General features: G+C 39.6%; 1 protein-coding gene across 1 annotated transcript in view; it reads left to right on the forward strand.

Moving 5' to 3' along the window:
• The first annotated feature begins 1,885 nt into the window (after positions 1-1,885).
• Positions 1,886-12,669, forward strand: part of grin2da (glutamate receptor, ionotropic, N-methyl D-aspartate 2D, a) — a 77,995-nt gene continuing 67,211 nt past the window's right edge. Inside the window, exon 1 of the mRNA XM_084423539.1 lies at positions 1,886-2,122. The gene's annotated coding sequence lies outside the window, so the exon portion shown is untranslated. The remainder of the gene's footprint in view (positions 2,123-12,669) is intronic.

The following is a 12,669-nucleotide window of genomic DNA, read 5'->3' on the forward strand; positions in this document are numbered from 1 at the left end:
TACAGGCAGGTGGATATATAATCGTGTGCAGTTTTTCAGAGTACATATAACAAACACCTGCGATCCTCCTTTCAATCACACTTTTTGCACACATACTCACTGTCATTCTGTCACAAGAATATTCCACAAAGACTCTTGTGTCTCTCTCTTACTCACACGCTCACATACACACACAGAAGGGTTGGTTTGCCATTCAGAAGTGAATTGGCTTTTAAATTTGAAGTCACAAAGAAGATTCAAAAACACAAGCTGAATTTAAGGAAGTAGAATTAAAATGAAATGAATGTATACAATTGGAGTAATATAAAATTCATATATTATTTAACTAGAAAGTGAAAGTTCATGATTAACTTTGGCTTGATAAAGCATTGTTTAAAGGCTCTTTTTTTTTTTTTTTTACAATCTGGCAGTTTTATAGTGTATGTCTAACAGATAGACTCACATATATAGACTGAAATATTTCTAAACCTAGACAGACAGACAGACAGACAGATATTAAAATGTAAAAAATAAAAAATTTCTAGACTGATAGACAGGCCGATGGATAGATCAATATATACAGACAAACCAATTAGCCGGTTTTTCTTTAACATTTTTCTTTATGTTTTTATATAGGCTTTACTTTTTAATTAAAGGGATAGTTCACCCAAAAATGAAAATTCTGTCATCATTTACTCACCCTCAAGTTTTTCCAAACCTGTATGAATTTCTTTCCTCAGTTAAACACAAAAGAAGATATTTTGAATAAGATTGGTAACTAAACAATTTCTGGTCCCCATTGACTTCCATAGTAGGAAAAAAATAAAATAATACTATGGAAGTCAATGGGGTCCATCAACTGCTTGGTTTCCTGACATTCATCAGAATATCTTCTTTTGTGTTCAACAGAAGAAAGAAATTCATACAGGTTTGGAACAACTTGAGGGTGAGTAAATGATGACAGAATTTTCATTTTTGGGTGAACTATCCCTTTAAAACATCTGAAACAACTGAAATTTGTATTTCATTTCTATAGTATATTGTAACTTTTCATTTTGACTAATCAATAAATTTCTCTTCCTGTCAATTCAATTTCCTGTGGGGCGTGGTCAAATTCAATTCAATTTTGCAAACGCACACTTGTCTACTCAATGTCTCAATCACCCACATCATCTCCATCCACGCAAACACGGTCTGTATCTCTCAGTCCGTCCAAATACACTGCAGAAGTGATTACCGTTACCTTCGGGTAGGATAGGACAGCAGAATGCTGAGCACTCACGTTCTCTGCAGCATTCAACACCCTGACGTCCAGCAGAGGACAACAAAATGACCGGCTCGGGGGAGGAGTAGCCTACGATAAAACAGAGAAAAATCCTCAAGATTTTGAAACGCTCTCATAGCTCACCTTTTCACCTTGCGCCAGTCAAACCCCATTGGGATTGATAAAAATAACTATTTGTAAAAATGACTTTGCGACTTAGTGTTCGGTGTAACACAATGACAGAAAAGAACGGGTATGACCAGGTTAGAGAATAATTTTGTCTTAATTATCGAGCATTTTTATATCTCACTCTGTTGCCTCTCCTTTTAGGCGGCTAGGCGCTAAGTTGCGTCTCTGGGGTCTTTAAGGGAGGGGGGTGGGGGGAGCGGAGCGGAACGTTCCAGGTTGGGGTTAAAGGACAGGCAGAGGCGTGAGAAAGCCTACTATAATAAGTAGGTTGATTGCATAGTGATACGCCACCGGTGCGTGTACAGGCGCTTTTAAAACAGTCCTGCATCCTTCCACAACGGCAAGTTTAGCATTCAACACGTGTCGCGTGAGTGATGAAGAGAGAGAGAGAGGTTGCTAGGTGACGGGGCGTATACTGAATTTTAACAAAATAACTGGAGAGAGAGACTGAGTGAGTGAGAAAGATACGGGAGGGGGGAGGTAAGGAGGGTGGGGGAGAGAGCTAGTCAGCAACATGTAGACAGGCTGAGTAAAGAGAGGTCGAGACTGTGTGTACGTACAATTTCTTTTTTGGTTTTACCTCAGAGAAACATACCGGGTTGAAACGTCGTGAAAATGGGCAGCTCTGGAATGGATATACAAGTGACGAAGTGCCGCAGGGAGAACAGAGTGTCTGGATCCTGAAAAACAGTGAGTATGCTGTTTTTCTTTCTTGTGGGGTGTTTGGTGAAGTCCTTAACGGATTTTTGCCCTTCAAATCTGCAAAAGATGACAAGCACGAGACACGCTTATGCGGCAGCGCCTGAACGCTCCTGCATCTCGCGCGCATATTCACTTTGATGGATAGTAGACAACCGGCCGGTGCGCGAGGGGTTTGACCCCTCTGTCATTGATGCGCGTGCACATAACGCAAGGTCTCTCTCTCTCTTCTAAGCCGACTATCAACTAGACATCCTAAACCCATGTAGGATAGTAGTGCCTTTTACCCTATGGGCTCGAGAATAGGGTCTCAACTTTACCTCACTAACAAGGGTAGAGCCTAGTATGCTTCCTTAGGGGGAGCAGCAGGAGAGCACGTATGTAAAGCCACTCCGTATTACAGTGTGTGTGTGTGACAAGTGGTCGCAAGAAATTTAATTGACAGACTGATATAAATAGTGCTATATTTTTCCTGGTATTTCTTAGTTTTTTTTTGTTCCCTTAACGTTACATGTGAACGGCCGTTTTAATGCAGTCATTCGTTTCTCCTTGTGTTTAATTTTTTTTGTTTTTTTTTTGTGGCGATCAAACGATAAATCAGTTTTCGTCATGTTGTGTGTAGCCGCAAGTGCACAAATATGCCGACATTTCAAGGATTTAACGTGATTTTCCTCATATAATACACACAAATGATGCAATTTCTGTAACTCAGAATAATATAGTTTGTTTTTAGAAGTGTAGCATATTAAAAAAGGTTAGAGTTTAATAAATATAATGCTTTTGAAATGCCAGAATCAAATGCATTTCATTAGGTCTGAAATATCAGAGCCAGTGTGCTGAGTTTAGTAATTGAGGTGCCTTCTTTCTTAGCTCAGATTGCCTCCTTTTGTGTGCCACTTGTTACTGGGCAATCAAGATCCACGGAATCTGCACGTCTCCGGCTATTAGGAGGAATAAGCTGATTTTTTTTGTTGTTCCTTGGGCTTTAACATTGCTGCAAATGTCAGAATGCTAAGAATGACATATTTTAGTAGTAGATTCAATTACTTTTGGTGTGGCTGCCGTTCTACTTGTTTCTCTTATCGCGTTCGGCCAGCTCTCAATGCCAAGGTTTTATATAGGGTAGGCTGCTCAGTGTATTTGACAGCGCTTCACTAAGCCTTCAGCCATCCCCTACCTAAATGTTGAAGTTGTGCTGGTGACCTGCCTGAGACATTAGAGTTAGTTTGACAGTCTTATATGATTTCCTATGGGAAAGCCAGGTTTTTGCTGGAGCCACCTAAAGGCTCATCTGACAGGTCTGAAGGTGGCAGAAAGGAGCTGGTGATGGTGCACAGTTTGGGCTGTCTCAGAGATTGCTGCTGCTTCAAAGTCCTCCCCGGGTTACAGTTGTTGACTCCAAGAACCACCCACCATATAAACACACACATACACAAATAAAAAAAATAAAAACCTCACTTGCTTCAGTTGAAGCAGCACAGCTTGAGGGGATTTTGGGATGACTGCCCAACAGGAAGCCGGCCTAGAGGTCTTGAAAAGGCGCATCCCAGGGAGAAAGCGAGAGAGAAGCCAAATTGCGTCCTGTTTCCCCTCGCCTTTTCAAGCCCCCTCCCTACGGGATTCGGTGCTTGCCAGACCCCAGCTGTTCTGAGGAGCCACCTCCTACGTCCAACCCTGTCATGTCTATGCATCAGAGCTGTGTTACATCACCCTATGTATAAGACTGAGACTGACTGATATTTTTCACAAGACTTCAGAGAAGTAGAAATTTTACTACATTATCTAATGTCATATGCTTGCCTTATTGTTTGCGGTTGGGCGATATCCAAATCTGAAGTACGGTCTGTACTGAATGAGGATAACATATTTTTACATTAGAAAAAAAATTAATTCAAATGAATTCATTTGTGTGATGAAGTGTTGTGCTGGATTAGGCTAGGGTGTGGATACTCTTTTCAAGGCCCTTTAGACAGAACGCACCTGTATTTGCCAGTCGACAGTATGTTAATATCGGTCACGCAATAGATTTTCATACCTGAAAACCCTCCAGAAGGAGTTTCCTTGCCCTTTAAACTTAATTAAATGTCAAAAAAGAGATATAGAAGCAATTAGCCTCTCTATATTCCAAAACATATCTCAACAGTTGTCCAAAAATGGGCTCCTAAAATCGACAGACACTGAATATTCTATATCTATTATTCAACCAGTGGGATGAGACAGGCAAATGACTGTTATAACCAGAGCCGTTAAAGGCTCATCAAACCCTTTTACCATGGTACGTTTTAATAATAACGTTCTGTTCCTGCTGTCTGAAGCTCATACATGGGATGGAACTGAATCTAAACGAAGAGGACTGTAGCAGCCGACGTTACTTTCCCATGGTACCATAGGATTTGTCAACATCACTATGCGAAGTGAGACTTAAAATCTTGACAGTGTAGCTTCTCTGAGAACTAGAGTGCTAATGATTTTCAGCAGCTCCGCATCCTGCTTTTCCTGTTCTTCTCCTTGATGGTTCGTATTTGTTGATGTTGTCTTCTCACTGCTCGGCAGTGAGATCACTGGGAGAAACGACTCAGACGCTGGCTGCATCTAGAAATAGCAGGCATTTTACTTTTTAAAAAACTCTATGTATGCTACCGGGGAAGACGCTGAAGCAGCAAAACTGCGAGCTTTGAAGCACATAAAGGCATATGCTTTGTGCTTGAGACATTTATTTATGTCTGTGATGTATTTTTACCTCGATATTGATGCCAAGGTCCAGCCCATTGTGAAATTGAGGAGATTTGTCTTTCTTTCATATGATTTCAGCATTATGAGGCACCAGGGAGAGCAGACATTGACCATTTGCGGCTAATGAGAATAAATGTAGTTAAGTCAGTGATATTATGTTCAGTGTGATGAACCAAACTCTTTTGGGAGCCCTCATTTTGCATGTGTAGCGTTTGAATAATGGAAGCCACTGTTTCAATGACAATTCTAGACACGGTTTCACCTTCTCTTTTATTTTTACCTTTGTTTATAAACTCCTGTCCCCAGACAATTGTAGTGCTGCTCAAACTCCCAGGATACTCTCAGAAAACAATAGATTCGACTTTCGATCCAACTTCATGTCAAAACAGGGTTTCGGCTCTTCCGCAAGGTCGACCTCAAAGGCATGTGACAGGAAGTCAATGATGCAACGAAGCCACAATTCCAAACAGCTTAAGCCTTCCATCATTTTTACGTTACACTCTCTGACAATCTTCTGATTGCCACAGAAAGTGCGTATATCACCATATTGAATAACATTTAATCAAACCCATGATTATTGAACTGAAAATAGGAAATTAAACATTTTACGAGGAAGTGAGCATAGGATCTAACCTCTTTGTTCAATTTATCATCAATTACGACTACTGTTTCTGCTTTCCTTCTAGCTATTCGATCTCCTCTTTTTGCTTTATTTGGCTGTGAAAACACTCAGACCCCCTGCTTATACCGTGACAGAGTGACATGATATTTAAACACAATCTCTCCCAATGCGCAACAGACATTTTCTGTCTAATGGTCCTGCACTAGGCTGCCTGGCAGCCAGCATCGTTCCACATGCTCTCTCCCGCCGGTCTTTTCCCCACCCCCTGAAGAATCTCACCCAAACCCAGATGCGCTCTGATCACTGTGAATTAATAACTCCACACTTTCTTCTTGATACCAGCAGAGGCTCCCCATATGTATTTATTCATCTGATTTTCAGTTCGATTGCAGCAAGCGCACTACCCTCATGTGCTGGCTTAGTATGAACTTGATGCCTGTTGAGTTTTGTCCTTAATTTGTAGCCTTTTGGTCAAGTTGTACCCCCCCTTCTCAAGTGATATGTGTTGGAATGATGTCTTTGTCTTTCGACCGCTTGATTGCTCATCTAAATAAGTACCTTAGTGAAAAGGGAACAAGGGTGAACCGCTATTTCGCACTCTGTTAACATCGGGTCTTGAAATCAGCCGTAAATTACCCTTGCTTATCGGGCAGGCGCGAATGTTTTTCTTTCTTTCTTTCTTTCTCTCTCTCTCTCTCTCTCTCAGGCCATTGATTTGTAAATCCCTCTTTGTTCCAATGTAAACCGACATTTTATCTGTGCACTTGAAGTCTGAGCTGTGGAGTCCAGAGCCTCTGAAACTGAAGCCAAGCTCATCCTGGGTTCGATTTAATCTGACATGATGTCTTGTGGGGGCGGGCGGATGGTAGGGTGGAGTTTGCAGGGATTCCCTCCTTCTCTTTCCCCTGAGTGAGACAGACAGAAACCGGCTCCCCGCGAGCATCCGAAATTAAATCTCAGGGGCCTCCACAGAAGTGATTTTCAGCGCAGGGCAATATGGCTTGCTGCTGTCACTTTTACTCTTTGGTGCTCCACTCTCTCCTCCCTCCCACTGGGCTTTGGGATATGATTCAAATTAAGCTCCTCACCTTTGCAAGTTTTTTTCTTTCTTTTTTTTGTCTCGTGAGTGGGATGTGTTTGATGAGGTGAATGAGTTTTTCAGCTTTTTCTTCATTTTGTACCTCAAGGAGGAGGTATTCATTTATCATGGATTTATGGCAAGAGGCATCTTTGTTTTGGACAGTGCTGTTTTCTGATGTTTCACCAATTGATAAAAATATGTTGTTTGATATACATCCAAAGAAAGACTTCCATAGGACATTTTTCTTGCATGGAGGTAGGGATGTGACGGTGAGGGTATTTTCCCACTGGTTAATCGACGTGTGACAACCAGTGGTGGAAAGAGTACAAAAAAATTTACTTAAGTAAAAGTATTGCTACTTAAGTAATAATTTACTTGAGTGCAAGTAGAAGTACTGAATAATAATTTGACTCAAGTAAGAATAAATAAGTATTTTGCTTAAAAACTACTCAAGTTACTACGTTACAAAGTATCTATTACAAAGTACAAAGTATTATTTTTCTATTTTTACCCTAAATGAGTTGATGACAGCAATATGGAGCTTTAAACACTCTCATGTCATTTTTGTTTCATTCATATTGGAAGCCAGAGGGCTCCCTCACGCAGAAAGTCCAAAAGTGAGATTCATAGAAGTATTAAACTTATGTAGTTTCAGGAAATCCCTTATATGGATATAATAACATGCAAATAGAGACATTTTGATTGATGAAACATTTGTGACACAATTGCGACCGTGCGACGATATCTGTGTTCTTCAAGCCACCTCAGGTATTTTCATCAGAATGATGCATATCTATAATGCAACGCTAATCGACATAGCCTGTGTCATAGAATTTTATAAAATAATATTCTGTTTCACAATATTCAAGCAACACGGAACTACAGAAGTTATTTTGGACAAGACTGATGTGTATTGTGATTTTGGAGCAAAATTTTTATATATTAAACTCATAAATTGTCATGTTTGACGGTATGCCAAGCAAACATACTAGCTATCCCTGTTGCCAAGAGCAATAGGCCTTTTCAGAATGTTTGTAAACAATAGGCACCGAGTAACTTCCGGGTGGCAGAACGCGAGCGGTTTCCACTGACTAACTGAAGAGATCCAGCCGGCGACTGCAACAGTTACATAGTTAAAAACATTGTTGTTGATCAAAGTTGAAACGATGATGAAAATGTGTTGTGTTTGGGGTTGCGCTGCCAGATATACAGTAAAAGGTGTAGGGGTTTCATCGATTTCCTGTGGGTGAGGAGGTTATAGCGAGTGGACGTCGTGTCGTCAAAAGTAGGAAATCTTAACGATCCCCTAAATTATATGATTCATCCAACGTTTACATTTCTGCTGCCAACCCTGCTTGCCCTTCAACTCTGCTTCGTGTATTCTCAAAACGGTCCATCTACAAAATCACAGCAGAGCATTTATCTTCCGCCGGGGAAATTCGAGACTAATATTAGTAAACTTGTCTCTTTTGATGAAGAGACTCATTGCCAGTCACTGCCTGAAGTAAAAGAGGGCTGCCCACTCTCACGCATTCACCGTGAGACTCACGCAATTGTCACTTTTCGCACGCTCTCACGCCACACATCCATTTTCTCACGCAACTTACCGAAATGTATATTCCTCATACATAATATCGACCAGTCAGTGTTTTTCAACCGTGCAAAGGTCGATATAACAGCTGGAGAACAATTGTCACATAACATTTAGGCCTACCTCAGGAAAGCCATTTAATGACCATGATAGGCTATATAGCACGTTATTTTGGCTAGAAAAAAAGAGCTATAGAGAGTATTTAGCTAATTATGGGTAGGCCTACTATATTACATATTTATTATATATTTTTTTACTTATATCATTAAACACAGTTGTTATTATGATAAAAAAATGCAATAAAAATGCAAATGCAATAAGAAAAATTATATTACATTTTTACTGTCGATGTTGGGCCTCCCTTCCAAGCAATTTACTAGCGTTGCCATAGGAACGCTTCGGCTTTTGCCACCCGGAAGAACGTCTATTACTGTTGTGACATCATGGTGAATTGTCGTATTGTTTTATTACTAATTTTGAAAAGCAAAGAGCAAAGAGGTCTGATCAAAGGTTAAAAAGGGGTTAAAACAGTGTGAATAGAAAAGTGCCACAAAAAAAATAAAGTTGGGTATGGATTAACATGTTTAATAAAATGCTCTTTTTTTCGTTCTACCGAAAATGTGCTGGGAACCAACTGTTGCTATAGTAACAAACTACACTTTTATGTGCATCTGATTGACAGATAAATCATGCGATCTTATTTCACTGTTGTTGCTGATGTTGAGGTTATTTCAGCTTCGTTCAAAGTTTGCTTCTTACATTTAGTTTAACTGGATTGTTAAAGAGGGCAAACTTTACCATTAATCTCAACTGTGAGCATGCATTTTAGATACTTACATTGTTCTAGCTCCATCCATGCAATAACTGCTTCCTTCTTTGAGCTGAGTTTTCTATTTACTTCAACTGCTCAGTGCTCTGGTGATATCAATGGTATGACCCATTTCATGAGCTGCCATAATTAAAATTTAAAATCAGAATATGAGCATAGCTCACTTACATGAACCAAAATACAGATTCAAAACGCGTGCACCAGTGATTGAATGTCAAAGAACGCCCCGCCCCTGAGTTGAACTGGAAGTTTTGATTGGTTTTGCACTAGGGCTGTAATCAACCAAAGAAAATCTTGGTCGACAGAAGTCCTGAAATTTTCGACAAAAAATCGACTAAAAATTACGTTAGGAAAAAAAACGTTAAATTAATTAGCTGCGCACTGTGCGCAGTACTTGGTAGACTTGATGTCCGCCTAAATGAATTATAAATAAACATAAAAAAACTAGTAGGCTATTTGCAGTATATTAAATCGTTTTTGACTGACCTAATTATTTTGCACTGAAATGAGTCTGATACACGAGTCTGTCGGCTCTGACAGCGTTGCATCACGTGCACCTGCGCAATATCATAGCCTATGATTTCCGAAAATAGTATTATGTTGTCAACTAGTGATATCATCACAAGAACTTTTGAGGAATATGCAACATAATTTAGACCATTGTTTTTGTCATATGTATTATAATAACTGACAGACACTGTCATTTCAGCCGCTCTGTGCAGCCGCTCTGTGGAGCTCAGCTTCGCGGCTGAGACACGAATAGACTATTAACTTTAAAGAAAATGCTGCCACATTGCCGATGTCTTTGTTGACATGGTAGAAGAGGACTGACTGACTGACTATGAACTAAACGCTCTCACAATTAAATAAATAATATTCAGCAAACCTTCTAGTAGCCTACTTTCTTCAATCTGTCTCTCTTTTCCAGTGGGTTGGGCTAATCCAAAAGAAGTGAAAACAAGGGGGGTGTTCTGAAGACAGACTGTTACCTGTGAAACAGGGGTGCTCTGAAAACACCCCCATTAGCAATTAGTGCTTTCCACCTGATGAAATGAACGCGGCAAAACTGATGAAATGAACGCGGCAAAAAATCGACCTGTCAGAATTTTGGTTTCAGAACGTTTCGACCAAATAATCGACTAATCGACTGGGAGATTACAGCCCTATTTTGCACCCGAGTCAAAGGTGGCTCCGTTGCGAGTCAAAGGTTGCTCCGTCGCACCTTCGTCAAAGTACTTTGTACTTTTGGCGGGAAAATAAATGTAGCGAAGTTGAATCATTTATTTTGATTAAAGGTACCACAATTGAATTTATAAACATTTTAAAAATATACTCATGTACTGTAAAGAAAGTATCACCGGTATCACCGGGGGTGGATGTTGGAGTTTTTCCCTCTTTTCCACCTCGCTTTTAAATCTTTTATGAATGCCTGTGCGGCCATGCACATTTTACTTTCGCGGGAACTCGGGGGCGGCAATTTCTTGAATGGTGGGTTCATTATTATTCTTAATGAAAAACACAACAACAAAACAGTACAGTGACACACTTAAAACATAGTTCTAGTAACAAAACGAGTAACGGCAGCCTCATTCTTGTGTGTGTATGTAAATGAGTGTTACCTCTGAAATCTTGAAACCAAATCTTCTGCCATCATCAGCTCGCCTCACTCTCGTCACATAAATGAAATCTGACTCCTGTTGCTGATCTGTGCTGCGACTCTCGGTTTGCTCACACTGAATTAAGCAGACGCGTTCAGTTTTTAATTGCAGTGTCTGTTCTCTAACTGAACTAAATGCTTTTTATTACTAAAAATCGTTGCTGTGGGCAAGTGATGTAATCGGTATGCGGCTTGCAGCAAGCTTGGAGGTTGCTCTGTCACAGCTCAGGGAACTCAGGGAAGTCTCGTATTCTTTTAAATAAATATTCCGTGTTCAGTACAAGTCAAGCTCAAACAAAAGTGTTTGTTGTATAACGTTGATTACCATAAAAATATTTAGTCTTGTCCCTCGTTTCTATTTGAAAAAGAAAGAACAAAAAAAGCAACAGTCAAGGTTGCAGTGAGGCATTTACAATAAGTGAATGAGGCCAATTTTTTGAAATGTGAAGCTTACATTAACTCGTTTTATCTGTTTGTGTATTATTAAAGTTGTAAAGCTTTTTAAGTACTTTTTACTGTCATTTAGGTGATTGTTGTCATGGTGACAAAGTTTTGAAAGTTGAATATAACTTAACCTGATTTTAGTTTGAGAAAAGAAAAAAATACTTTGTAAACACTGGTTGTAGCTATACAAGAGAATTTGAACATTTATGGATTGCCCCCATTCACCATTGTTAGTGCCTCACTGTAACCCAGATTTTTGCTATTTTTCCCTCAGATGTTTCAGTTACAATTCCTTAGGATGTATAAAAATGAAATAAAATGAGCTAACTGTTGGAAAACAGAAAACTTATACATCTATAAAATTCACGTGGATAGCTTGTGGATTTAATCACACTGCTGGAGAAACATAGTATTAAACAATTGAGTTTATTTTTATTTCTTACTGGCTATTTCTCTAAAACTGTTATAGCTTGAAACATATGCCAGGCTAGCATTCAGAAGCCACACGGTTTGCTCATCAGAGCCACACTTAAGTGATTGTATTGAAGATGAAGAAGCCCATTTGACGGATAAATCCAATGACATCAGTATCAAAGGACGGGAAGAGTGACTATGAAGCATTCAACTGTAACACTCACCCTGGGATTGTTTCTCATTATCTCTAATAAAGTGCAGGGTTCTCGTGTAATGAAATAAGCCTTCAGGTGTGTTGTCAATGCTTTTCTGTTTATTATTTATCATCCTCCCATTTTTTATTACTTTAGTCCACTTCACACAACAATGCCCCTAGTCGTAACAATGCTTTCGGAGTAGAGCATCACAGCCAGATGTTTCTGCCCACTCCATTACTCATCATCTTTATTTAAGTGCATTGGCAAGCAGGGCAACTGCGCTGTCGTTCTGGACATGGCCGGAATCTGTCCTTTGTGTGCAATTTGTTTTAGTTCAATGCCTGAGTGTTATCTCTATACCATGCCAAATGGCATGTGCCTGGACTACGCTGTTTTTAGTAGATGCATCTCCAAGAATATTGTCCATGCATATTTCAGAAAGAGAAAACAACATAGGAGACTTTTAGGAGAAAATGAAGTCAAGTCACCTTTATTCCTATATGCCTTTATACAAAACAGATTGCTTCAAAGCAACTTTAAAGTGATCAACAGGAAAATAATGATTCAATGATGCAAACTGGGTTCAGTTAAAAGAAAAATAGTGTCATTGTTTAGCTGAAGTCAGTTCAGTTCTGTTGTACGGATCGTCAATTTTTAAATTAGTTCAGTTCAGCTATAAAGCAGCTCTGCAGAAAACGGTGACGTCATCGTCTAGCTCAGTCCAATTCTCTTCAGATAGTGTCATTGTTCAGCTGAAGTCAGTTCGGCGTTGGTTCAGTTCCGTTCAAAAACTGTAAAGACCATCAATTATAAAATTAGTTCTATTCAGCTATAAAGCAGCTGTGCAGAAAACAGTGATGTCATCATCTATCTCAGTTCAGTTCTCATCCGATAGAGTCAATGAGAGTGCAATGAAATCAAATAAATAATATTGTTGAATATTGCGTGTCCCCACCTAGGCAAGCCATAG

This window comes from Rutilus rutilus, assembly GCF_951802725.1.
Source record: "Rutilus rutilus genome assembly, chromosome: 11".
In the NCBI taxonomy this organism is placed as follows: domain Eukaryota; kingdom Metazoa; phylum Chordata; class Actinopteri; order Cypriniformes; family Leuciscidae; genus Rutilus; species Rutilus rutilus.